Source organism: Ambystoma mexicanum, chromosome 10, assembly GCF_040938575.1.
Source record: "Ambystoma mexicanum isolate Mex_15411 chromosome 10, UKY_AmexF1_1, whole genome shotgun sequence".
Taxonomy (NCBI): Eukaryota; Metazoa; Chordata; class Amphibia; order Caudata; family Ambystomatidae; genus Ambystoma; species Ambystoma mexicanum.
In genome coordinates, this window is record NC_090932.1 from 1,198,416,933 (window position 1) to 1,198,438,949 (window position 22,017).

General features: G+C 45.0%; 1 protein-coding gene across 10 annotated transcripts in view; it reads left to right on the top strand.

Annotated features, from left to right (window-relative positions):
* The window catches only part of TAOK3 (TAO kinase 3), a 2,703,337-nt gene that overhangs the window by 575,845 nt on the left and 2,105,475 nt on the right, over window positions 1–22,017 (top strand). For all 10 annotated transcript variants that reach the window (XM_069619192.1, XM_069619190.1, XM_069619185.1 and 7 more), the window contains one exon: window positions 12,597–12,751. The gene's annotated coding sequence lies outside the window, so the exon portion shown is untranslated. The remainder of the gene's footprint in view (window positions 1–12,596; window positions 12,752–22,017) is intronic.

The window sequence follows — 22,017 nt, forward strand, 5'->3', positions numbered from 1 at the left end:
CTGGGGGGGAATGAAAGAGATTATAATGTCATTTTCTGAGGGCACCCTACTGGTGGGTGGGGATTTCAATATGGTTCTCTGCCCCGAGAGGGATAGGAAGTCTGCTAATCCCTGCCCTAACATTCGTCTCCACAAGAAACTGGCGAACTGGGCTTGTGTGACATGTGTACCTCCGAGCGGGGCCGGAATCCCGATTACACTTTCTACTCAAGGCCACATGCTGCTTTCTCTCGTATAAATTACATTTTGGTTGACTCCTCGCTGCAAGGAGAGGTCTCGAATTCGGGAGTGGAGATTGTCCCTTGGATGGATCACGATATGGTAAAGATTAGGTTGGGTCTTCCCCCTGCCCTGGCATCTGGATCCCGGTGGAGGTGCAACGACCTCCTCCTGCAAGACAAGGAGGTACGCCAATCCCTCCTAGTAGCCATAGAGGACTATTTCTGCCTCAATGATAACGGGGAGGTTGGTACTATGGGAGTATGGGAGGCATTCAAGGCAACTATTAGAGGCACCCTTATTGGTATAGGGTCTGGGAAAAAAAGGGAGAGAGGCCGCGAGGAGAAATTGTTAAGGGAAAAGATAGAGGCTATTCAACCGGGGGGGGGGGGGGGGGAGTTGAAAACACAGATGTTTCCCGGGAAATGGGAGGAATTACAGAGGTTGCGATCTAAGTTGGCGGACCTCCTGGTGGGACAAACGGAGAGGAAGCTCTCTTTTCTGAAACAGAAATATATGGAAAAGGGGGAAAAGGCGGATAAGATACTGGCCTGGAGGCTTCGTGAGCTCAGGAATAGCAGGAGGGTGAACTCCATCCACACTCCGGATGGGGACTCGACCGTGAGGGATAGCAAGATAGCGGAACAATTTAGGCGATATTATGAAAAACTGTATTGCTCAGAATATATGGGTGATGGGAATGAAGTCGACAGCTTCCTAGACTCCCTCCCGATCCCGGGCCTTCTTCCCGACAAGGCTGATTCTCTGGAGCACCCCATATCCCTGCAAGAAATAATAGACACCATATCTTCATTAAAGAGTGGCACTGCCCCGGGGGGTGATGGTTATACAGTTAAGTTTTATAAGACCCACCGGTCCACACTAGCCCCGTTCATGGCCAAGATGTTCAATGCTGCGCTGGACCAGGGCTCCCTCCCACCCACGATGATGTCTGCTTTGATCGTAGTCCTCCCCAAAGAGGGAAAGGATCCCTCCTATTGCCAATCATAACGCCCCATATCCCTCCTCAACACTGATGTTAAAATATTGGCCAAACTCCTAGCAAATAGACTGGTGAAAATCCTTCCTACCCTAGTGCATGGAGATCAAGTGGGCTTCATCCCGGGTCACCAGGGATCAGATAACATGAGAAAAACTCTTGATCTCATGCATGAGGCATCCAGACAGGGGGTGGAGGGTTACCTTCTCTCACTAGACTCAGAAAAGGCCTTCAACCGCCTCGAGTTGCCTTACATGGGCAGGGTTCTCCGAAAGATGGGTTTGGGAGATAACTTTTGTGGGTGGGTCGCAGCATTATATAATGGCCCCTCGGCGAGAGTACTGGTCAACGGAGGCACTTCGGAACCTTTCTCCCTTTCTAGGGGCACCCGACAGGGATGTCCCGTCACCCCTTCTGTATGCTTTGGCAATGGAGCCGCTGGCCATAGCGGTTAGGAATGATCCGGAAATCACGGGAATAAGGTGTGGCGACTGTGACTTTAAACTCTCCCTATTTGCAGACAATATTCTGGGTTACCTAACAAATCTTCAAGACTCCCTACCCCGTACACTACTTCGGCTCCTTCTCAGGGCTGAAGGTAAACGCGTCCAAATCAAGCATCATGCCCATGGGTCCGGGGGATCGAGACATCGGGGGTAACACCGACATACTGGGGGTGAGAATAGAGCGGGAGTCCACTTTGGGCACCACCATCCCCAGAGATGTATCCCAACTTTACCAATGCAATTTCCCGGGGATCCTGGCCCAGGTTAGCAGCGACCTCAGACGGTGGGCACCCCTTACACTTTCCTGGCTTGGGCGCATGGTCACGGTGAAGATGAATATCTTGCCCCGCCTCGTTTACCTTTTTGCAGCGCTCCCCGTGGTGATTCCCGAGGCCTTTTTCGAGGCACTTCAGTCCCGGGTCCTCCAATTCATTTGGAACGGTAAAAGGACGAGAGTCAAAACTTCCACCCTAACCCTCCCAAAACTTCATGGCGGATTCGGTCTCCCAGACTTTAGGCTTTACTATAAAGCAGCTCAGCTCCGGGTGATGCTAGAGCATGTGAGGGACTACATGGGAACATATTGGACCTATATTGAGGACATTCACACCAACCCGAAAAAAGTCAGAGACGTTTTGTGGGTTCCCCCTAAAGCTCTCCCCTCTCAGCTCAGAACACACCCTACCCTGGCGGCCCTGTGGGCAGCTTGGAAGCCCAACAAAGTTAATAAACAATTGTCTTCTTGGCCGTCCCCCTTGACTTCGCTCTGGGGCCCTCCCATCGACCTGGGCTCCAGGGGCTTCTGAGACACCCAGTCCTGGTCACATATGGGCTTGGAGAGGGTCTCTCAGCTTTTTCGTGAAGAGGGCTTCATAGAATACGACAAATTGATCGAAGCATTGGAAGATAGCCCTCCCTCGGTCTTCGAATACTTACGCTTAAAGGGGATTTTGATCCATCCTCGGTGGGCCGACCAATTTAAACGCCCCCTCACTCCCTATGAAAATAGCTTGGCCAAAAGTACATCCCGGAAGGGCTCTCTATCTATGTTCTATAGCGTTTTCATAATGGCAGACCTAGAGGGTAGACAACCCTTCAAAAACTTATGGGAAGAAAGGCTGGGCATGCCACTGGACGACCATACTTGGAGGGCAATCTTTAAATGTATCTTTACGGGATCGCTATATACCGCTGCCATGGAACACAGCTTCAAAATTCTCCATTCATGGCACCGCCCCCGGCCACTTTGTCCAAGATGTTTAGGGATGTGTCCCCCTCTTGCCCTAGGGGTTGTCATCAACGGGGCACTTGGTTTCACATGTGGTGGGGATGCCCGGTTATACAGGTTTACTGGTCGGAATTACTGAGTTGGATTAAGGATATCGAGGGGTTTTGCCCGTCCCTACTACCGTTGGAAATCCTCCTGGGCATTCCCATGCCGGAGACAGAATTGAATGCATTTCCCAAGGTCATCAGGGCCATGCTGAGAGCGGGGAGACTAGCACTCGCCCAAAAATGGAAAAGCGCCTCGGCTCCATCCAAGGAGGAATGGCTCTGTAAACTTAGGTCGATTTTTATATATGAAAAGCTCACTGCAATAACGAACGACACTATGTCGGACTTTGTACAAGAATGGACCGCAGTTCTTCTCCATGAGGGTTGTATTTCTATGCGTTTGTAGAATGTATACTAATCTGCTTCAATATTGTGTCCATCTTCATGTCCCCCAGGGACCCGGTCTGTTTCCTAATCAGTTGACTCTCTGACAGACCCCACTGTCTCAAGTGTTACGCTTAATAATCAAGTGGTAAGCAAGTGTTCTCCCCAAAGTTATTATAGTTTGCAATTCCTCAAAACTTGGTATGTTGAATTATTGTGGGGGTGGGATGGGAGGGGGGAATTGGGGAAGGGAGTTAATACTAAAAATACCGACAACCTGGTTCATTTTGATGTTTTTGCTGGCTGGGTTGGCTTTCTCACCCAACCTTATATGTATGTTGTCAATAAAAAAAAATAAAAAAAAAATGTTATGTAAACTTCAACGTATATAACTGGAAATTCCATGGTTAGATTGTTTCCACGAGCAACCGCTCTGTATGATGTATCACACACTTTCAGACTAACTTGGCGGTAGATGTCACTCTGAATATAGTTAGTTATCTTTTCTTTTTTTTCTATTCCTCACAGGGTATGTCCTTCGAGCAATTGATGCCTAGCGTTCAAGGCCAAATTACAACAAGGCATTTGTCCTATTCAAAGGCTGAGACGTTTAGCTATCGATTTCGGCAAAGAATGCAGGGAAAAAAAGGCATTGAGGCGGTACAGTGTTTCAGAACAGGAAGGATAGCTTGAAACATCCATCTAAAGATATGTTACGCCACGTTAACATGCCTACATTCACAAATTGTGTGCTTTGATGAAACACACCAGTGTTTATCGGCCCTCAAATGAAATTCCAAATAAAGGTAACCTCACCCTCCTCCAGAACTGTTTCATTCAATCAAGCGGATTACCTCTTGATGGAGTAGCCGACTAGCATATTATCGTGTCTTTCGCAATGTAACTTGTGTGAGTTAGACCTTCGCAGTAGCTACATGGAGAGATGATCCTAGCTTACACACACTGCAATGAATAGACGGATGAGCAAAAAAACAATTGTAGCCTTCCACCCCCTATGTAATACTGTTATGTACACTGTCTTACCAATTTACGGTGCATGTTCAGACACTGTGTGTGGCACACTGTGTGTTTCAGAAGGCTGAGCATACCTGGCTGACAGGGACATCTTAAGCACTTTTGGGGCCCTGGGAACAGACATCTTTGCCCCCCCCTCCACCAAACCAAAGGAATTACTTTAAAACTTTTAAAATGATTATAAGTGGGACATGGTTTTCGAATAGTGTTGCCATTAGAGAAAAAGAGTACAGCACTCTTTACAATATGCTTACCTGAGTCCTGCACCATCTGGTCCACTCCCTTCTGTCTGCCACCCCTTCCACTCAAATGGCCTACATAAGAAGAAAGATCAAGTAATGGGCTAATTGATGCCACTGCATGCGAGGAGGCAAACCTTACAGAAGACAGTACAGTAATGTACGAGATATTAGATTAAGAGACCAGGATCACTGTAATATCTGCTGACAAAGCGAGGATACAAGGTCGAATACTTTGGTTCCAAATTTGGATACTTATTAATCTCTTGGACTAAGGGTTTATGCTCAGCGTTGGAGGTGATTACCTAGGTTTTACAACACCCCATCTGAACAAACCAACTTCTAGACCTTAACCATAAGAATGACATGTTTGTTTTTATTGCAAACCCTACCTGGTGCAGATAAATTGCTGATAATAGCACCTGTTGCGCTGCAAGACTAAGTACATATGCAGGCAGGTTTATAAACTTCAAACATAGGAAAGCTCGGCCAGCCTTAAAGGAATGTGCTATTCCAATCTTGCATAAGAACACACATTGCTGCAATGAGTGGTTAACACACTGAGCTAACTTATGAACCATTGTGGCACTCTATTTACCAATATGCATTTCAAAATTGGCTATTGCACATGATCAACATAAGCCCCAATATACCACAGAGAACACATAAAGAATGACATGATGAATTGATTGAGGCAGAATGTACTTTCAAAAACAGACAGGCAATAGGTTTAGACCCTCAACACCATGCCATAAAATATCCTGATGTGTGCTATTTAAGTCTGGTGAACAATGGAATCTTACTTCTTTAGATCCGGCCGCCTTGTGGGGCTCCCCTTCCACATTCAATTCAATATTCAGTTACAGTTTCTTTTGCATTAAATCTTTTTTTTTTGCCATTTATGATTTGGCATTGATAACACCTTCAGATGTGAATGTAAACGCATTTTACAGAGAGCTACACATCATTTGAATCTAGAACTGCGCTGTACAAGAAGTTCGGATTTTGGAGGACAAGGCTCGTTTGCAATGTTTTGTGGCATTGTATGGGGTCCTGGAAACAAAATCCGCTTCCAGTCCATGTGTATGCATGGCCAACACAGTCCATGTCAGATCTTTGACAAATTCAAAATCCATTTCTTGTATGTTGGCTTGACCTCCCATTGTTTGCTTTGTTTTGTAAAGGCCTTATAGTAGCGTGGGAACCCCCAATTTTCCTGAAGTTCTTGCTTGATCCCTTCCAGCGTTATTGCTATGGGCCAGTACGGCTAATCTCGTTCTCGCCTCCATACCGTGTATGCCGAAGTGCATCCTTTTGGGCCTGTACTTACGGCACATATTATGAAACACCTACAAATCTCCAGTGTGACAGAAATCGGTGAGTCCCTTCAGGTCCTTGGAAAGCGTTTTAACGTACACAATCTTTTCAAGTGCTTTGTGTGGAGGTGAACAATGCACCAACCACTTCTTCTGTTCCTCCTCCCTCGCCAACGGTCCATGTGCACATCCATTTCTCAAGTAGAATTTCCACAGATCCCTCACAAGTTTTGGAGCTCCACCAAAGATGGTTGCTGATGGACTGACACCATTTTATAAGGTTTTCAGAAACCTTCTTTTCCCAGCAGCTGTAATTTTTTTTATTGATTGATTTAGCAGTGTGCCATACATCAAATTGATGCTGAATGTGTGGAAACAGCTTTCACATGGCCTTCGCTATCGAAACGTGCCTGTCGGTGGGTATCACGTCTATTTGCATTCCCCTGGATTGCAGAAGTTGAATGGATTTGATGAAGCCATGTTTCTCCATGGCAACAGACAATGAACACTCACACACCTGCACCATGACATAACTTAGAATTATTTTATTTTCCATGTCTTGAAATTGGTAAATGCAATACTTTGTGGAAAATCCTGGACTGCCACACTGTCCGTCGCCAGCTAGCCAGAAACGTTTGCCAGAGAATGTACTGTGCATTGACACATCTGTTCAACATTCAAAGCATGACTAATAGCGGGGAATAAGAATTCCCTTTTGTACTTGTAGCATTGAGTTTTAGCAAGGCACTCAAGACCCACAAACTGACAAAAACTGAAAATCTTGCTGAAAGCTGCTGAACAAAGTAGATTCCTAGCTGGCACGTTACCGAGCATTGGTTGAGCAGACCATGTGAATGTATTATGACGGAGCACACAGGTTGCTTGGATTTTCAGGTTGGTGCCTTGTAATACGCGAGACACATTCACCAATGTCTCTTCGCATATATTGGCCCCGATTGTATGTTCACCTATGAGCATATCTGCAATCTCTATCAGGCAGCTGTCGAACACAATGTACTTTTTCTCCGTTAGTAGCCAATAGTCATGCGGTACTGATTTTTGTGAGTCGACGGTGGTGAACAAATCTTCAAGACTTTGCATGCTGAAGTAGAGATCGTCTGCAAGATCATCAATTTTGTTTAAGCTTCAACCTCTAGTTCATTTGATAATTCAACATGAATTGGAGAAACAGCTAACTTTTGAGTTATTTTGGTAGAAGACTTTTAGCGTGTAGATTTTGTGAAGTGGTCGGAAAGCAGTTGCAATGCATCATCACTTTCTTCATTTTCCTGTTTTTGACCTTGTACAAAGTAGCAATGGTCCAGGCTGACTTTGTAAGGGTCGCATTTGACATTCCATTCATTTTCCGGCCACTGGGAAAATGCATCACTAGTCTGCTTGTTGACTGTGCCACGCTGCGCCTGAGATATTAGTTGCTCCAATGTCAAATCGGTTTGACAAGCAACATCTTTGCTTACAAGCGATGTCTGCGTATTTTTACTCCTCTTACTTCTTGGCTTCTAAAAGAATAAATAGAAGAAGATGCTGAATGTATTGCACACATACAGAACATACGATCTTGCAACTAAAAACCTAGAAAGATTAAAACATCTGCTCAAAATCTTATGAAAAACAAACTGGTACGTTATTTACCCTCGGTTTCTTGATTTGCCTCGAAACAGTGGCCTTCGCTTTGCAGACGGTGACAACCAGCTGCAAAAAAAAGGTTTTATATGGTTTAAATACAGCAAATTTAATTTCAAAGAAAACAAACCTATGTACATATCTACAAATAGAAATTAATTAGACTGGAAAAGATTGCGACATAATTACAATTTATTCAAAACGCAATGTGATTCCCAATTTCACTTCATAAATGTATACCTCAGTTCCATGCACCTCTTCTAAGTCCACATCTGGAGCACATTCCTTAAATAGAGTAATATACAAAAAAAATACAATGTCAGCCAGAGTGCACAATAAAAGTTTGCATTCAACAGAGCACCTCCAAGCAAAGTATTTTACATAGAGTTTGAACCATATACTGTTAGGGTTGCTGTTGCAACACAAATAGAACATTAGTATGCATAACACCTCAAAACGAGCGCACGTGACTTGATCATAACCTTCAGTTCATATTTCACCTGATATCCATCTGAGTTCAAACATAGACTTGATTTCGCTTTGTAATGTGTCCTTGGTAACGGTTCTTCATTAGGGGGGTTGAGGGGGTGGGGGAGTGCAACGTTACTACCAAAATCAGAAAAGTTTTAAACCATGCATGGTTACATACATTTATGTCTCAAAGTATATCCAATGTCGGATGTACTCTGATTCTTGAAAGCGAAATGTTCATAGAATTACCTCAAGCTGTGGACCTGTTTGAAAGGTGGACGCGATAGTAGTCGAAGTTCCACCATCCATTTATAATACAGCACTTGTTTTAATACGGATTAAAAAGCTAAATGAAACCGAAAAAATGCAATGCAGAAGAAGGTACATACTGAACTGAAATGCAGACAATGGTACACACGTACACAAAACCATACATTCCCAAACCCATACCTGCCACTTTGTACAAATAGCCACTACTGGACATATACATTTTGATAGGTTTACATTGAAAGAATACCATATGCAAGCAGTTCTCTCGCATGCAAAGAGTAGTGTAATATTACTTGGTATGTGTATGAAGTTGATGTTGACTCGGGAACAGAAATTGATGCAGAATCTTGCTCCTTCATTTTCAGCCCAATGTCTGAAAAATAGTATAATGAAAAAGGAAAATTAGTACTTGAAAAGTGGATTTATGCGATAAAATTTCACTTTGTGCAGGTCAGAAGGGCTCACCATTGGGATAGAAGGCATGTCAGTGGATTTGTCGCTTGCGAGGGTCTGTTCTTCCATCAATGTGCTGTAAGTGAAGAAGGATGTATCAACCAACACATTTCCCAACACATTTCCCAAACATAATTTCTAAGGGGCACTGTGGAAGTTTTCATCAAGGATCACATTTACTGACTAGAGGCTCCACAAAGTGGGTAAAGATGAAGTATATGAAGATTAAATATTTGGCACTTGTGTTGAATCCAATGACTATGGAAAATTGAGTAATAGAACAGTGATGTAGATAAACAGATGGAAGATACTTTTTAATGCTGACCATCGTCCTGCATATCAACAAACATAACAAAATCAACGTTCACTACTCACCTCACCAACCACCTGCGGAAATTGAGTTGGGATGGCATTTGGAAGCCATTTAGGAAGAACTTGCGTCGACGTTTTCTTGTGTACCTTGACTGGTCGTACATATCCTGGGTGAAGTGCATACTGCAGACGCGGAATCGATTGGCCCTCACATCGGCCTTGATTTCCTGGGCCCTAATTTCAATCTCGTCCACTTTACAACTGCAATTTCTAAGCCATAGTCTTATTAAATCAATATCCTTAGGGAATGCATGCAGTATAGTGCCCTGAACTTGGAGTGGCTTACAGAAGTGCAACCGAAAACAACACATGATGGCATTCTTGAAAAGTGTGTGAGATCTGTATAAAGAAATATGAGCTATTAGCACGAATAACACAGGATGAATGTGAATAAAGCAATTTGCACCAGAGATTTGTCTTTAAAGTTTAATTTGAGTAAAGACAGAAAAGCTGTGTGACCTACAACTCTAGGAGAACATTATTATACAATTGTTATACTGCACATTCTACTACAACGCACAGTGATGAATTGTGGTAGTTATCAAGAAGAAAATACCTGAACTAAACACTAATGCATAAGTCTTTGTGTTACATGAAAATTAAAATCCTGGGTACATTTGGTTGAAATCAACATAAACGTTCATAGTAACGTTCGATGAATATAGGGAAGTAATTAGTTGACCTACCCTTACTTTGGCAAACAGATGAGCAGATTCAGCAAGAAGAGGAACAAGTATCCAGTCAACAGGTAGCTCGATGCCGGTATACCTAGTCGATCTCCCAGTTGTTCTCAAGGTAAATCTCAAGGTGTTTATAAAGGCTTACACAAGTGGGTGTGTATGTGAATGGGTGACATGTTCATAGACACCCACTCTGCCTCTATCCCAATGGTTCTCATCTGCCATATGATCCCACCCTGCCGCCTTTCCAGCGCACAGGCATAGGGCTACGAAAGTCATAGGTGCGAAATGCCATTGATACTGGAAGGGTGGGTGTATGTGCATAAGGCGAGCACGAAAAGGCCGGAACAATGCAGAAGGGACACAAATGTTTGTTGATTGCAGGGCCTGGGCTTTGAAGAGGGGTGTCTGGATACACAAGGTCTTCGGAGGCCATCTGGACAATGGTCACAGTGCGGAAGATCCCTTTGAAGTGTACATGGTGTTCGACAACTTGAGGTCACACCCACCCAGCCCCCTTGGGAGTGCACGGTCATAGGTGTGAAATGCCATTGATGCTGGAAGGGGGGATGGATAAGGTGAGCGCAAAAGTGCACCAACCTGGGCTGGACTGGGCTACTGGGTACTGTGGAGATTTGACGGTGTACCTCTGCACTCTGTGCCTATTTTGTATTTTATTTTCCGATTATATCATAGGAAAAGGGTGGAGCTAGATCAATATGCGTAATATGGGACCACTTTGCAAATTATTTCCAGTGCCTCCATTCGTTCACAGTCCACCCGAGCAACAACCATTGTAGCATGACACTCATAGACGATTGCGCATGTTCTTGAATCAATGAAAAACTCAAAAAATATCCTTATTTACTTAGTTGCATTTCATTTAATTGGGTGTTGTTGATGGCACCAACACACTATAAATTGTATACTTGAGGTTGAAGTACAGTATGAGAAAATCCCCTGTACTGTCCGCTGTCACTGGGGAATTTGTGGTGAATGGCTTGAACGACAAATGCTGGTATTACTCGTCGACTGCGATATTCAAGCCTCCCATAAAGACACCATGTAAATAAACATTAGGCCACCAGCCTGTATCACCTGAGAAAGAGAAACATACATATTTAAATCGAATGAACCTGATAAGTGTAGCAGCCAACTTCAAAAAGTGCATCTGAAATTCGATGGCATAGTTGCCCTTAGACAAATGAAGGCGGGAACCCTTACAGCACAAGTCTCTACTATATGCTTAAAGAAATAATTACAACACACCACAGAGGTTTGATCTACCATCTGCCATGCTTGGATCCTAGTGTTATAGGTGGACGTGTGTTGCTTTTGGGAGAATATACTAATGCAAAGCATTAGGGATGGGGTGGGTGTTCTGGAATGGTCAGTGGAAGGGGGTCAGGTGAGTATCGGCATGAAAGCAACTGGGGGTTTGGGGCTGGTGGGATTCAGGACTAGAAAGGATTGGGGTTGAGAGGGCATAGGCAGTTTAGTCGAGATGAATGTGAACTTGGGATATACTTACTCATTACTTGGATTGCGCGTCCGAACTGTTCCACGAAGTTCCTGCATAAGCACCATCATAATCCTCAACATGGAACTTGTGAGGCAGGCTGCCCTGAAATCATGCAGCTCGGTAACGCAAAGCGTTGGTTTGTCTTCAGCTATGTAGGCCGAGCATCCAGAGTTTTCTCAGCAGCAGCAGTTCTCCACCTCGGTTGGCATGACCTCGCAACGATTGCAGGTACACCAAGTTGAAACATCTTGCATGCCACTCTGCTGCGGTTCATGCTCGGGTGATTGATCTTGGAAACTATTGTCTGATTTCCCTTTGTTTCAGCAGCCTTCTCTTATTATCAGTTCCTCCTCTGAATACTCTGTATTGGGCTGTATTGTTGACATTGTATGACAAAGATTTAACGCAAGTAACTAGTGAAATAGGTTCTGCTACTGTAAGTAATGGTTCGCAGGGGCTTCGTACTAGTAAAATATCTCAACCGAGCAGAGACGAGACACGGGGGGGGGGATCTAAACTAAATACAGTGAAACTGTTGACTAAGAAACTAGAGTGTTGCCTGATCCGAAAGGGTCTACTTATACTTCTTGAGGATTTCCATGGAGACACGTCAATAACTTGCAGACAGAGAACGTTGAAACGAGATGTGCATTAGCGTTGTGGAAAGGGCCGAATGCGTCTAGTGATGTCAGTTTCATGGGCGGATGTTTTGATTTATTGCCGCGAGCGCACTTGAACTTAGGGCGATCGATCCACGGATAAGATTAGCACAAGATGGCTCCCAACACTTTGTTTTTGCATCTGTAAAAGTGAGGAAAACTAAGGTAAGATGCATAGGAAACATGTTTATGTTAGATCACTGTATGTTTATAGCGACCTGCCCCAATGATTGGAACAGTACCATTTTTGAGCGCACTATTCCTTTAAAACAGAGCTGGTTTATTGTTTCAGTTTTGTATTTTGGTACTTTAAACACGTCTTGCTTCTGTATTGCTTGTTTGGTGTCTTTGCCCAAGCCCATTCCACACACCTCGTATCCCTTCTTTAATTAAAATGAAAACAATTTGAATAACAGATGTTCAATGAACTGGTATTTCTGGAGCAGATTTAACTGTTGTGGATTTTGTAAGCAATGCATGGGAGAAGATGTAGCAAAGAAGGCCACTAGCCTTAATCCATTTACTAACGCTGCTCTTTTTGTTGCCTCCAGGGTTGATGCCAGTTCGGGCAGAGCAGGTCTGCAAACACGTATCCCGCGAACGTTTCTTTGCATCTCACTCTCCTGTGCGAGGGCTCCTGGGGGAGGAATCGGCGTGGAAACCTGCATACACCTTTCTGTGAAGGGGGTGAACACGTTGATTACTCGTAAGTATGGCTAACTGTGTTTTTGTCAGTTATCACTTTATCTTCTCTTCCTTCCTGGGCAGGTTCGAGTAATCTGCTTACCCTACGGATGTTAGGAGTGGCATCTCATAAGACTGATTATAATTGTTTGAATATGCCACTGAAGTAAGAGTGCCTTTTGCTGTTTTTTTTAAATGTTGCATACATCTTGGCATTGAAAGACCGTTCTGTGCTCCTGCCTGCTATAAACTACACTACTCGGCGCACGGGGACCTGGCGCCATCATGTGGAAAGTACTACTTAATTTCAAACGTATGCTTATGAAAAATTCATTTGAAGCTGTGTTCAGGTTATGCAACGTTGCTTTTCCCTGCAGTGGTCACCAGACCTTCGTCTGCTGGGAAGAATAACCTGAGCACGGGTGAATTAATTAGGCCTATTTTTGCAGGGAATGGACGCACTCATCCCAAAATATACCCCCTTCCCCTTTTGTTTTTTTTTTAAACTTTGGGATAGAGAGGCGAGGAAAATATTTTTTACACACTTGTTCACGAATTTGAAGTTTCTTAGGTGATCCCCGAAAGGAGATGGTCATGCATGTGTTATTCACTTTCTCTTTGTGTTTTATAGTACAGTGGCGACTGGTGAATCTTTGAACTGGAGGAACGTGCATTTACATGGGCCTAATATTCGGGAGCAATCGAGCACTTAAAGGGGGAGCCCGACCCAATGAAAGGGGGCCTCTCCCTCCGCCCCTTCAGAGAAAAGTTTTAAAATAATGAGTCAAAATGGTGTATTTCACAGCGCTTTCTGCGATAAAAACGTGTAAAAAGCCACACAGTTTGCAATCGGTTTGGTATGGTAGCACATGAAAAACCTCACTAGATGCAAGTCCCCAACAATGCACAGGCATATTTTTGAAAACATTTTCATGATGCCTTTGCCCACAACATATGCCAATATATAAAACATGGTCATGCTTGCTGTGCCCATACAGGTTTATTTAGGCTGCACCAATTTATGCCATATAAGGAACACCAGCCAGTAAGAAATGCCATGCCACCGAAAGAAAGTATATCCAGACTGTATATACCAACATAGGCCAGTGTTACCACATACTCACACTTAAGTTTGCATTTTATCTTGATGCAAAGCACAAAACTGCCATGGCACCCATAGATTATAGGGCCAGACTGGAGCCACCAACGTACGCCTGTCTAGATATAACAACACTCATCATGTTCGTTTACCATTGATGCCAAATAACAAATGTCAATCCACATTAAGAAAGTATATGCAGACCGACACTAGTAGCGCCAGTCTGGATACACTTCCTTAATGTGGTGTGGCATTTTGTACCATGCAACAAGGGTAAAGCATGCATGACAACTGTTGTTACATTTGGAAAGGTCAGCAGGAGGTAACTCTTTAAGCCCCTGCTGATTCTGAGCTGGAGGACACTTCAGCTCACTCAGGCGTTCTCCAATTTTAAACCAGCTACGCGCCAGGGGTTAAGGAGGATGTTTCTGAAGAGAAGTAAAAAGACCCAACTAGACTATATTCGTCAGTACGAATTGGTAAGCAGTGAAAATGTTAAATTGTACACAAAGTTCGGCTGCAATGTGGCAACACAAAAATGAAGTACAACTTGCAAACAGGACAGTACTTTACAAAAAAATAAATACAGCATGCATACATTCAGATACTGAGGTAGGCTAAAATGCAACATTGTTTCAGTTAATTTTGACAATGTATGGGGCAGGTCATTCCTTTATAAGCTGATGCAACGCATTGCAGAGGGGTACTCCCTTGCCTCGGAGTGATTTGTTCTCAGGCTTTCCTTGCAATATCTCTGCACTCAATGCCTTGTCTCATTTAAAGATTGCCAGAATTTGGATCATAGGTCAAAGCCATGCTTGATAATTTTCCTTATTTGTGTGAAAATTGGAATGTTAATTTGGTCTTCAATTTCGAGCTGCTTCAGTGTAGCACGAGCCATTTCCTCAGTGACAGAATATAACTGCTGAACCAAGGGTCCACAAACTGATTGTGTTTTTCTCAGAGCATGCCGCTCTGTATTTATAAGACCCAGGGGAGCCCTGGGTCTTTGATGTGTATAGTAGTGGGGGCTGTTAAGTGTCAGCCCCCGGCTGGATAGCCGACTATCTGGCCCCTGCGGGGGGGCAGGTCTTTGAACCTGATCCCTGCCTGCCTGTTGGTGTCCTTCGGTGCTTTACTCCTAGTTGCATGAAGGAAATGTCAGGTGATTGCTTACACCTCACCCTTCCTCAGCTTTGTGCAGGACAGACTGCGTGTCTCTATGACTAGGAGGGGGAGGAAAGGAGCAGAGAGGGGGTGTAGGTTTTTATTGTACAGATATGGTTATGCCAATAACAATAATCACATATCATAAGATAATAAACAATACTTTTGGGCACCGGGTCTTGGGGTTACCCCTCTGGCCCGTGCCCGCCTTCTTATGTCCCACGATTTGTTGTGGGCATCGTACAGTGCCCTGTACTTCTTTTCCTTTGTTCTTCTTCCTTATTTGTAGGGTGGGAGGGTTTTGTGGTAAAAGAAGCAAAGGTTTGGAAGGCACTGAGTAAACAGTGCACCTCCTGTGTGTTTGGGTCCCCGTTCAGGGTCCACAAACTGATTGTGTTTTTCTCAGAGCATGCCGCGCTGTATTTATAAGACCCAGGGGAGCCATGGGTCTTTGATGTGTATAGTAGTGGGGGCTGTTAAGTGTCGGCCCCCGGCCGGATAGCCGACTATCTGGCCCCTGGGGGGGGGGGCAGGTCTTTGAACCTGATCCCTGCCTGCCTGTTGGTGTCCTTCGGTGCTTAGAACCTAGTTGCATGAAGGAAGGGTCAGGTGATTGCTTACACCTCACCCTTCCTCAGCTTTGTGCAGGACAGACTGCGTGTCTCTATGACTAGGAGGGGGAGGAAAGGAGCAGAGAGGGGGTGAGGACGTGCTGCCCTTCTTCAGGCCTGCTGATGGTAACAGCAGTTACCCTGCCTCGCTTTGTGAGGCACTGCAGCATTGCCCATAACTGCTGAACCCATATGCATGCATCATTATACTTTGCCGAAACCATACCCTTACCCAGAAATAATTTGGCTCACACATTGTCAAGTGTTGGCAATAAAAGGCCGTAGGTTTTTATTGTACAGATATGGTTATGCCAATAACCATAATCACATATCATAAGATAATAAACAATACTTTTGGGCACCGCGTCTTGGAGTTCCCCCTCTGGCCCGTGCCGCCACACGTGGGCAGGTTGACTTGACGGCTGACCGCGTTCCCCCAAGTATCTCCTATTTACAACCCCTGGAGGCTAGTGTTGCTGTAATTTCTCGAAAGAAATGTTCCATGCCCTTGATAGATAAGTGAGGGCCGTCTTTGTGAAAAAGGTCTGGATCACCCAGTGTAATGGCTTGGTGCTTTATGAAGCCCAGTCCTCTTGCTGTGCAGAATTTTTCGTCTGGAAATCTCTACAGATTTGTAGCAATTGGCCCCTTGCCATTTCTTTCTAGGCAGGATGGCTGAGAAATATATTTCCGTTCCTTTCCAATTGTGTGCGATGCCTGCAAGGGAGTCACATATGTTCTCGACTAACTGTCTCCTCCCCACTGATACAAGGTCATTGCCACCTAAGTGGATGATCAGAAATTCTGGCGGATCCCTGTATGCGACCAGTTCTGCTAATGTTTCATTGAGCGTCACCATGATGAAATGGTGTTCATGAATGGTGGCCTTTCTTTGGTCTCCTCTGCCCATCGGCCTGTCCTGAAGATAAGAGGGGCCGACTATCCATGCTGATTGAAGCACAGTCCTCCCTTCGCCTGGTGTTTCTGTATGAAGGGAGGGAGAAAGAAAGGGTGAGGGTGGCTGGCTATATTAGTTGCGGTCTGATGTATCTTTTGTAGCAATCTGATTTCCAACCCCCTATGTTTTTCAGCTGTTGGGGGGGAGGAATGGGTGCCGAAACGCTTGGGGTCCCTTCCGGCATTGTTGATTGCTTTCATCAGCACCCCTTTAAATTGGTAGCGGCTTAGTGCCGAGGCATCCTTGTGGATCAAACCCCCCCCCAACCTTGGGTCTTTGCGCACAGTAAAGATTGGTGATACATACCGGGCAGTTTACTGCTTCATCGATACAACAAATATTGATGGTTCTTTTTGCCCCAGTTTTCGATTGTTTTACTTCTATGCTGATGCTCTCCTGTCTGACCCTGACTTCCATGACGCCCAGGCCGTTGCTGGCCTTGGTGCTGGAAGCAATGAGTTCACCCACTCGAAGAGCTCCGAAGTATGCCCAGAAAAAAGCTGTTCTGAACAGTAAGATCTCATATGGGTGCCAACATATGACCTCCAGCTGGTTTGCAATTTGAACCAGTTTGCAGAAATCAAGGGGCCCTCTATTCTGCCCCACCCTTTTAATGCTTATGTAATGAGGGGATTTTGTGTGGGGTCTGAATCACCCCGTATTTTAGAAAAGTAAGAGAAAAGTAAGAGATTGCGACTAAATGTCTTTTAGCCCAGTCTCTCTCTTAAAGCCTTGTTCATGTGCCCATTTTAAAAATGTTTCTATGTCTTTAATCGTTATTAACTCTACGTGTTTTATGCCTGTGGCTTTAAAAACTGTTGGTAAGCACTTACTGTATTGCGCTGCAGTGGTGCTTGCCAGCGCTTTCCCCGCCATCTCCGTGAGGAAATTTAGGGTGCTGTTGACACCCGTCTTTGAGGTGTCTGGTTCTCGTTGGACATCCCGGCCTTGGCTCTCTGACACTGGCATTGATGCCGTTATATTTTTGGCACCCGTATTTGAGGTGTCTGGTTCATGTTGTGCATCCCGGCCTGGGCTCTCTGGTGTTGATGCTGTTATTTTTGATTTCCCATTATTTCCCAGCATTCCGCTGGTAATGGCGTCCTCTGTTCCTGGGCGTGCGGCGCTAGCTCCCGGAATCTTGGCCACTGGAAGCGAGATAAGCATCTGCAATGTTATTATCTGCCCCAGCAATGTGCTTAGCTTTGATCACAATGTTTTCTTGGAGTGTGACTGCTGTGATGGCTCGTAGGACTTTTAGTACTAAAGGGCATTTGGTAGACCTTCTGCTGATGGAGCCTACTACTGCCATGTTGTCGCACCATACCCAGAGTTCCGTGTTAGCGAGCTGCCTACCCCAGATGTGTAGTGTTAGCCAGATGGGAAATATTTCTAGGAGGGTGATGTTTTTTGTCCACCCTGCCTGTTGCCATGAGTTGGGCCAGTGTCCTGCCACCCACTCTGTGTCTAGTATGGCTCCAAACCCCTTGCTCCCGGCTGCATCGGTGAAAAGGACTCTTTTTGTCCATGTATTCACAGGTGTTCGCCACAGCGAGGTCCAGTTGAAATTTTTAAGGAAATTCTCCCAAACTTCCAGATCTCGTTTCACCTCTGTGCCTAGTCGGATGTGTAGGTTGGGTTTGGTAAATGATTTGATTTTCAGTTCCAGGCTTCTGGAAAATATCCTCCCTCGAGGAATTATTCTGGCAGCGAAATTGAGACTGCCTGCTAAAGACTGAATTTCTTTGACTGTGCCCTTGTCTTTAGTTATCAGGGCTTGTGTCTTCTCTAAGAGTTTTGCGATTTTTATATTTGGGATCCTGCATAGTCCTTGTGCAGAGTCAATTTCAGTGCCCAGGAAAATTATGTTGGTGGCTGGTTTGGTCGTTTTTTCTTTTGCTAAAGGTATGCCCCAGTGTGCGGCCATTCCTTCTAGCTTTGCCAGTGCCCTGTTGCATTCCTCTGAGTTTGCTGGGCATATGACCATAAAATCATCTAGGTAGTGAAACTACTTTGCTCCCTGGTCTCTGTTTTTGAAAGGCCCATTGAAAAAAGGAACAGAACTGCTCGAATAGGGCGCAGGACACTGCACACCCCATTGGAAGGCATCTGTCTACATAGAATTTGTTGTTAAAAGTGAAACCTAACCATTGCTGGGAGTCTGGGTGGACTGGCAATAATCTGAAAGCGGATTCAATGTCTAGTTTGGGCATCAGGGCGTTCCTGCCACATTCCTGTATGAGTCTTGCCGCCTCTTGGAAGTGTGTGTAGGATACCGCAGATTCTGTGTGCGGAATGCCGTGGCTTAGGGATAGGCCTTTGGGGTAGGATAAATGGTGGATTAGTCTAATTTTTCCTGGCTCATTTTTAGGGACCAGTCCCAGTGGTGATGTTATGTACTCTTTGGGGGGCATGTGGTCCCAGGGATCAGCGATCCTGCCTAAAGACAGCTCTTTCCTTATTTTGCTTTCCACTATTTGGGGGTTGTCACTGGCAGATTTTTGGTTCAATGGGAAGTTCTGTGATCCTGAGCCCTGAAATGGTATAATAAAACCTTTGGAGAAACCCTGCCAAATATTTTCGCTAGTTTCTCTGGCTGGGTAGTTCAATAGCGTATCTCTAAAGTTGTATGGGTTAATTGGTGTACTACCTGGGGCCAAAACTGTGGTTGAAACAGCGTGGTTGACACTAGATTTTTGGGTTTTTGGCTGGCAGTCTGGTGCAGTTGCTTGCTGCGTGGTTACTGTTGCAGTTTGTGCAAGTGTGTTTGTACCAGCATTCCTTCCCCCAAGAACATTGGTTTTTTCCAAAATTCCTGCATGGAGTATTGGCTTTTGAACCATGGATTTTGTTTTGCTTTTGGGTATTGGACTTAGCCGCCCACGGCTGATTCTTCTGAAAAGTCTGTTCTCCTTTTTTATGCTTTTCATTATCGTTATTTCTGGGACCTGTATTTTTGGTATTTTTGGAGGGGGTCGAGGAGGCCTCTTCCTCTGCTGTTCTACCTGGGCGTTTCTGGCTAAGGCTTTCTCCTCTATTTTTTTTAGGGTCTCTAAAAGCATCTTTTACTTTGCGTTGGGCGTCTATTAAAGAAAAGATTTCTATGAATTCTTTGGCCCATATGGCTTCTTTAATTGTGATATCAATATTCCATGCAAGGCATCTTTTATATCTGTTCAGTATTTCAGTCTGGAAAGATTTCATTTTTAGTTCTATTTGGGCATTGCAAATTGTTGCTATGTCTGTTGTTGTTCTGCCCCGTTTGCCGTACTGTAATTGCATTGGGAGTTGACCATGCCTTCAGAGCCCCCGTTGGGTCTGCCGTGATTGCTGTTGGAGCAGCTGTGGGGGCAGTCGTTGGTGCAGCTGGTACTTGTGGCTGTGCTGTGTCTGGAGGTGGGATAGTTTGGATTGTTGCTGGTGCGGGGGGGTCATTGATATGTTAGGTTCTAAAGGTATGTTGAGGTTTGCTGCCCTTATTCCCCTGTTTGCGGTAATTGCTTCTCCCTCATTTGCCTTAATAACTGTTGCATTTCAGACATACTCTCGCACAATTTTCCAGCTTTTTATTAACTTTTTTTGGGGCCATCCGTCACTTTTTGTCTCTTTGCGGGTGTAGTGACGTCGTCTTGGCTGAGTTGCATGGTTATCCCATCCCTTGGCAGGCCGTAAATATTCTCCCCCACCCAAGGCCAACCGTAATGCTCTGCTGCTTCTATGGCTGCCAGCAGATGTGGGGATTTGGATTTTTGTGCTGGTGTGATGGCATCCAGAGTTTTTTTTTGGGACCCATGTCTTCCTTTTAACTGTTTAGTTTGGAAAGATAAAAATAAGAGTTTTGCTGTGACTGCAAACTCTGCACTGTTGCCAAAATATTGATTTTTTTTTCCTGTTCTTGGCTGTCTGATGGCTGTCTTTAAGCTAGTTTGGCCTTTATATAGCGCAATGCAATATCAGGTATTCTGAGCGCTGCTTATTATTCAAGCAATACGGTGGTGGTGTTTATTTTATTGACCTGCCGAGATTACCAACTGCTTTGGCAGATTTCTGTAAATGACAAAGAAAAAAGGGCGCGCTCTCGCTGTGCAACTTGCCGCCCTCTTTCTGTTGCCCTGCCCCTTTTTGTTGTCTCCCTTGTTGGGAAAGTGTCTAGTGATGTATAAAGCAGACAATTCTTAACCACCCCCTTCAAAGTTGCTGGAGTTGCAGTTTTGGTGAAAAATGCCCCCCCTTTCACTTATGAAATCTTGACATTCATTTAAATGTGTCACTGGGAAAGGCTATCTGTATTAGAATTGTTGATTTCCCGGGCCGGGCTCTCCCTTTTACGCTCCTGTGTTTACTTCGTGTAAGAAATAGCCGGGCAGCGCGTGTCCCGCAACTTGCTGGGGAGCGGCTGAAGCGGCTGTTTTTTTTTTACCTACTCGCGTAGGAAAACAAAGTATCTAATGTGCTCGGACGGAGCCTCGCCGAGCCGCGCTGCAGGAATTCTTCTGCTCTGCTCAGGTAATTGATTTTGCTGCTTTCGCGATTTCCCGGGAGACTGTTTTCTTTAGTCAATTTCGCTGCACGCTCTCCATCGGGTTGAACAGGGCAATGTTCAAAAAAGGAAAAAAGACGCAGCGAATGCCACAAACTTAAAAAGAAGCTTAAAGAAGCAAAGGTTTGGAAGGCACTGAGTAAACCGTGCACCTCCTGTGTGTTTGGGTCCCCGTTCAGGGTCCACAAACTGATTGTGTTTTTCTCAGAGCATGCCGCTCTGTATTTATAAGACCCAGGGGAGCCCTGGGTCTTTGATGTGTATAGTAGAGGGGGCTGTTAAGTGTCAGCCCCCGGCCGGATAGCCGACTATCTGGCCCCCCGGGGGGGCAGGTCTTTGAACCTGATCCCTGCCTGCCTGTTGGTGTCCTTCGGTGCTTAGCACCTAATTGCATGAAGGAAGGGTGAGGTGATTGCTCACACCTCACCCTTCCTCAGCTTTGTGAGGGACAGACTGCGTGTCTCTGACTAGGAGGGGTTACCCTGCCTCGCTTTGTGAGGCACTGCAGCATTGCCCAGTATGCAGAGTCATGTTTTTCATGGCTTGTCGTTTTGCCAGATACTTTTTTGGTATGCCAAGGTCCAACATTTTTTTAGTTTTGAATCCTGGATGTCACTAGAGTTGTACAAGTGCTTTCCAATGGTTTTGACAGGGGGACACAGACTTTGCTGATGTTAATGATGATAGAGGACAACCGTAACCAACCACTGAAACAATTTGTGAGCGAAGGGAGAGCTTATTACCAAAAATCACACAGAGATTCCTGACCGACTCTACTTGAATGGGAGTGATGCCAAGATGTTCTGGTCACTAGAAGGGAAAAGCACTGGAGTGGGAGCAGCTGACAAGCAGCACCTCTGTTGTATCATCGTTACGGCATTGCCAGTTTCTTCCATGCACTGCTGTACTTTTT